We start from the raw sequence: 6,029 nt of genomic DNA, 5'->3' as shown, positions 1-6,029 counted from the left end.
AGCTCCTAACTCGCGATTGCAGGGCGTTAGTGACAGACGCAAAAGGATAGTAAATCCTATTCCAGCATGATCGAGAACCGACAGATGAATAGCCGTGCCGTGACAGGGTGCGTGAGCATATTATTCACTGAGAGGATAAGATGAAGCCATTGACAAGGGTGATGCCTCCAGACGATTAGCCGTGCCGTGACAGGGCATTGGATCATTTTCCCGTGAGATGACCGAAAGTAGCCATTGACAGTGGTGATGTATCACATAAAGCCAGCCATGGAAAGGAGTAAGACTGATTGGATGAAGATAGCAGGAAAGCAGAGGTTCAGAGGAACGAAAAGCATCTCCACTCGCTTATCTGAAATTCCTACCAATGATTTACATGAGTATTTCTATCCCTATCTTATTATATTAAATTCGAAAACACCATTATCACTTTATATCCGCCTGACTGAGATTTACAAGGTGACCATAGCTTGCTTCATACCAACAATCTCCGTGGGATTCGACCCTTACTCACGTAAGGTATTACTTGGACGACCCAGTGCACTTGCTGGTTAGTTGAACGGAGTTGTGTCCACACATAGAGCCACAATGAGGATTCAATACAATTATATATTGTTAATCTCACACAAGTACAAAGAACATGGAGATCACAATTTCGTGCACCAAGTTTTTGGCGCCGTTGCCGGGGATTGTTTGAGTTTTCGGCAAGCTTTTGGTCCGGTAACATCAGTGCCAAGTCTGATCCGGCAACAGCACCAAGTTTTTGGCGCCGTTGCCGGGGATTGTTTGAGTTTGGACAACTGACGGTTCATCTTGTTGCTCAGATTAGGTAATTTTCTTTTTATTTTATTTTTCAAAACTTTTTCAAAAATCTTTCAAAAATATTTTCAAAAAAATTTTCCCTTGTTTTCGAAAAAAAAATAAAAATGTTTTCAAAAATTTATTCAAAATTTTTAAGAATGAATTCTAGTGTTTCATGAAGCATGTGAAGCCTGGCTGGCTGTAAAGCCATGTCTATTCCTTTGGTAATGAGTATGTCAGGCATGTCATATCTGAATTACATGCTGAAGCTTGGCTGGCCATTGGCCATGTCTAGTGTTTTGGACCGGAGCTTTCATTGAAAGCTTGGCTGGCTAGTGAGCCATGTCTAATTCCTGGACTGAAGCTTTAGACTAAGAATGCAAGATTCCTGGAATTCATATTAAAAATTTTGGAATCCTTATTTTTCTTTTTCATATAATTTTCGAAAAATATAAAATAAAAATCCAAAAAAATTAGAAAATCATAAAAATCAAAAATATTTTCTGTTTCTTGTTTGAGTCTTGAGTCACATTATAAGTTTGGTGTCAATTGCATATGCATCTAGCATTTTTCGAAAATATCATGCATTCATAGTGTTCTTCATGATCTTCAAGTTGTTCTTGGTAAGTCTTCTTGTTTGATCTTGATGATTTTTTGTTTTGTGTCTTTTCATGTTTTTCATATGCATTCTTGAATTCTTAGTGTCTAAGCATTAAAGAATTCTAAGTTTGGTGTCTTGCATGATTTCTTTGCATTAAAAATTTTTCAAAATATGTTCTTGATGTTCATCATGACATTCAAAGTGTTCTTGGTGTTCATCTTGACATTCATAGCATTCTTGCATGCATTCATTATTTTGATCTAAAAATTTCATGCATTGCATATTTTTCATGTTTTTCATAAAAATTTTAAAAATAAAAAAAAATATATTTCCCTTTTTCTCTCATCAAATTCGAAAATTGAGTTGACTTTTTCAAAAATTTTTAAAAAAAAATCAAATTGTTTCTCATGAGTCAAATCAAATTTTCAATTTGAAAATCTTATCTTTTTCAAAATCTTTTTCAAAAATCAAATCTTTTTCAAATTTCTTAGTTATTTTCAAAAATTCCAAAAATATTTTTCAAAAATCTTTTTCTTATTTTATATCATAATTTTCGAAAATAACAATAGCAATTAATGTTTTGATTCAAAAATTTCAAGTTTGTTACTTACTTGTTAAGAAAGATTCAAACTTTAAGTTCTAGAATCATATCTTGTGATTTCTTATGAATCAAGTCATTAATTGAAATTTTAAAAATCAAATCTTTTTCAAAACTAATTTCTATCATATCTTTTCAAAAATATCTTCTTATCTTATCTTTTTCAAAAATATCTTTTCAAAATATCTTTTCTAACTTCCTAACCTCTTATCTTTTAAAAAATTGTTTCAACTAACTAACTAACTTTTTGTTTGTTTCTTAACTTTTTCAAAACTACCTAACTAACTCTCTCTCTCTAATTTTCGAAAATATCTTCCCTCTTTTTCAAAAATTTCTTTTTAATTAACTAATTAATTTTATTTTTTATTTTTGATTTCAAAAATTTTCGAAAAATACTAACAATTTTCAAAAACCATTTTCGAAAATCACTAACTCTTTTTCAAAATAATTTTCGAAAATTATCCCTCCCCTATCTTATTCTAATTATTTATTCATATCCTAACATCTGATTTCACCTCTCTTCCATCCTCACAGTTGTGTTTCTTCCATTATATTACATTCTTTGTCTCCCCCTCTTCTTCCACTCACACAAGAATCCCTATACTGTGGTATAAAGGATCTCCATTATTATTATTATTATTCTGTGCCTTCTTCTTTGTCATATGAGCAGGAGCAAGGATAAGAACATTCTTGTGGAAGTAGATCCAGAACCTGAAAGGACTCTGAAGAGAAAATTAAGAGAAGCTAAAATACAACAATCCAGAGATAACCTTTCAGAAATTTTCGAACAGGCAGAGGAGATGGCAGCCGAAAATAATAATAATGTAAGGAAGATGCTTGGTGACTTTACTGCACCTAATTCCAATTTACATGGAAGAAGCATCTCCATTCCTGCCATTGGAGCAAACAACTTTGAGCTGAAACCTCAATTAGTTTCTCTGATGCAGCAGAACTGCAAGTTTCATGGACTTCCGTCTGAAGATCCTTTTCAGTTTTTAACTGAATTCTTGCAGATATGTGATACTGTTAAGACTAATGGAATAGATCCTGAGGTCTACAGGCTCATGCTTTTCCCTTTTGCTGTAAGAGACAGAGCTAGATTATGGTTGGATTCTCAACCCAAAGACAGCCTGAACTCTTGGGATAAGCTGGTCACGGCTTTCTTAGCCAAGTACTTTCCTCCTCAAAAGCTGAGCAAGCTTAGAGCTGATGTTCAAACCTTCAGACAGAAAGAAGGTGAATCTCTCTATGAAGCTTGGGAAAGATACAAACAGTTGACCAAAAAGTGTCCTTCTGACATGCTTTCAGAATGGACCATCCTGGATATATTCTATGATGGTTTATCTGAGCTATCAAAGATGTCACTGGACACTTCTGCAGGTGGATCCATTCACCTAAAGAAAACGCCTGCAGAAGCTCAAGAACTCATTAACATGGTTGCTAATAACCAGTTCATGTACACTTCTGAAAGGAATCCTGTGAATAATGGGACGCCTATGAAGAAGGGAGTTCTTGAAGTTGATACTCTGAATGCCATATTGGCTCAGAATAAAATATTGACTCAGCAAGTCAATATGATCTCTCAGAGTCTGCATGGAATGCAAGCTGCATCCAACAGTACTCGAGAGGCATCTTCTGAAGAAGAAGCCTATGATCCTGAGAACCCTGCAATAGCAGAGGTGAACTACTTAGGTGAACCTTATGGAAACACCTATAACTCAACATGGAGAAATCATCCAAATTTCTCATGGAAGGATCAAAAGCCCCAACAAGGCTTTAATAATGGTGGAAGAAACAGGTTTAGCAATAGCAAACCTTTTCCATCATCAACTCAGCAACAGACAGAGAACTCTGAACAAAATGCTTCCAATTTAGCAAATCTAGTCTCTGATCTATCTAAGGCCACTGTAAGTTTCATGAATAAAACAAGGTCTTCCATTAGAAATCTGGAAGCACAAGTGGGCCAGCTGAGTAAAAGGATCACTGAAATCCCTCCTAGTACTCTCCCAAGCAATACAGAAGAAAACCCAAAAGGAGAGTGCAAGGCCATTGACATAAGCGCCATGGCCGAACCTGTGAGGAGAGGAGAGGACGTGAATCCCAAGGAGGAAGACCTCCAGGGACGTCCAGTGATCAATAAGGAGCTTCCCTCTGGGGAACCAAAGGACTCTGAGGCTCATCTAGAGACCATAGAGATTCCATTGAACCTCCTTATACCCTTCATGAGCTCTGATGAGTATTCCTCTTCAGAAGAGAATGAGGATGTTCCTGAAGAGCAAACTGCCAAGTTTCTTGGTGCAATCATGAAGCTGAATGCCAAATTATTTGGCATTGATACTTGGGAAGTTGAACCTCCCTTGTTTATCAATGAACTAAGTGATCTGGATCAACTGACATTGCCTCAGAAGAGACAGGATCCTGGAAAGTTCATAATACCCTGTACCATAGGCACCATGATCTTTAAGGCTCTGTGTGACCTTGGTTCAGGGATAAACCTCATGCCCCTCTCTGTAATAGAGAAACTGGGAATCTACGGGGTGCAAGCTGCTAAAATCTCACTGGAGATGGCAGACAGCTCAAGAAAACAGGCTTATGGACAAGTAGAAGATGTATTAGTAAAGGTTGAGGGCCTCTACATACCTATTGATTTCATAGTCCTGGATACTGGAAAGGAAGAGGATGAATCCATCATCCTAGGAAGACCTTTCCTGGCCACAGCAAGAGCTGTGATTGATGTTGACAGAGGTGAAATAGTCCTTCAATGGAATGAGGACTCCCTTGTGTTTAAAACTCAAGGATCTCCCTCTGCAACCATGAAGAGGAAGCATGAAAAGCTTCTCTCAAAGCAGAGTCAACCAGAGCCCCCACAGTCAAACTCTAAGTTTGGTGTTGGGAGGCCACAACCAAACTTTAAGTTTGGTGTTGAACTCCCATATCCAAACTCTAAGTTTGGTGTTGGAGAGTCTCAACAAAGCTCTGCACATCTGTAAGGCTCCATGAGAGCCCACTGTCAAGCTATTGACATTAAAGAAGCGCTTGTTGGGAGGCAACCCAATGTTTATTTATCTAACCCTATCATTCTTGTTTTTCATGTTTTCTTAGGTTCATGATCATGTGGAGTCACAAAATAAACAAAAAAATCAAAAACGGAATCAAAAACAGCAGAAGAAAAATCACACCCTGGAGGAGCATCTGTCTGGCGTTCAAACGCCAGAACAGAGCATAGTTCTGGCGCTGAACGCCCAGAATGGGAGCATCCTGGCGCTGAACGCCCAGAACAAGCATGGTTCTGGCGTTCAACGCCAGAAATGGCAGCAAATGGGCGTTGAACGCCCAAAATGGGCACCAACCTGGCGCTGAACGCCCAGAGTTGTGTGCAAGGGCATTTTGCATGCCTAAATTGGTACAGGGATGTAAATGCCTTGACACCTCAAGATCTGTGGACCTCACAGAATCACCTCAGGATCTGTGGACCCCACAGGATCCCCACCTACCTCCACTCACTCTCTTCTATCCTCTATTCCCAATAAACACTCTTCCCTATTAACTCTTTACCACTCACATCCAAACACCCACTTTCCTTCAAAATTCAACATCTCTTTCCCACCCAATCCCACCCATATGGCTGAATACACATCTCCCTCCATCTCCTCCATATCTTCTTCTTATTCTTCTATTCTTTCTTCTTTTGCTCGAGGGCGAGCAACATTCTAAGTTTGGTGTGGTAAAAAGCATAGCTTTTTTGTTTTTTCCATAACCATTGATGGCACCTAAGGCCAGAGAAGCCTCTAGAAAGAGGAAAGGGAAGACAAAAGCTTCCATCAAGGGTCTATAGCTCAGTGGTAGAACATTTGACTGCAAATCAAGAGATCCCTGAGATACCTCAGGGGATACATTTTTTTCCACACAATTATTGGAAGCAACTAAGGGTGGAACATCAAGAGCACTCCATCATCCTTCATGAAATCAGAGAAGATCTAAAAGCAATGAAGGAGGAGCAGCAAAGACAAGGAAGAGACATAGAAGAGCTCA

At 38.2% G+C, this 6,029-nt stretch overlaps 1 non-coding gene across 1 annotated transcript; it reads right to left on the bottom strand.

Annotated features, from left to right (window-relative positions):
• Window positions 1-3,193: 3,193 nt before the first annotated feature.
• Window positions 3,194-3,301, bottom strand: LOC148545627 (small nucleolar RNA R71). The gene has a single exon (XR_015901617.1). It is a non-coding gene; the product is annotated as a small nucleolar RNA R71 (small nucleolar RNA).
• Window positions 3,302-6,029: the final 2,728 nt, after the last annotated feature.

This window comes from Arachis ipaensis, chromosome B9, assembly GCF_059453495.1.
Source record: "Arachis ipaensis isolate K30076 ecotype BB chromosome B9, ASM5945349v1, whole genome shotgun sequence".
Taxonomy (NCBI): Eukaryota; Viridiplantae; Streptophyta; class Magnoliopsida; order Fabales; family Fabaceae; genus Arachis; species Arachis ipaensis.
Note: the sequence above shows the minus strand (reverse complement) of the source record. Positions and strands in the feature narration are given on the sequence as shown.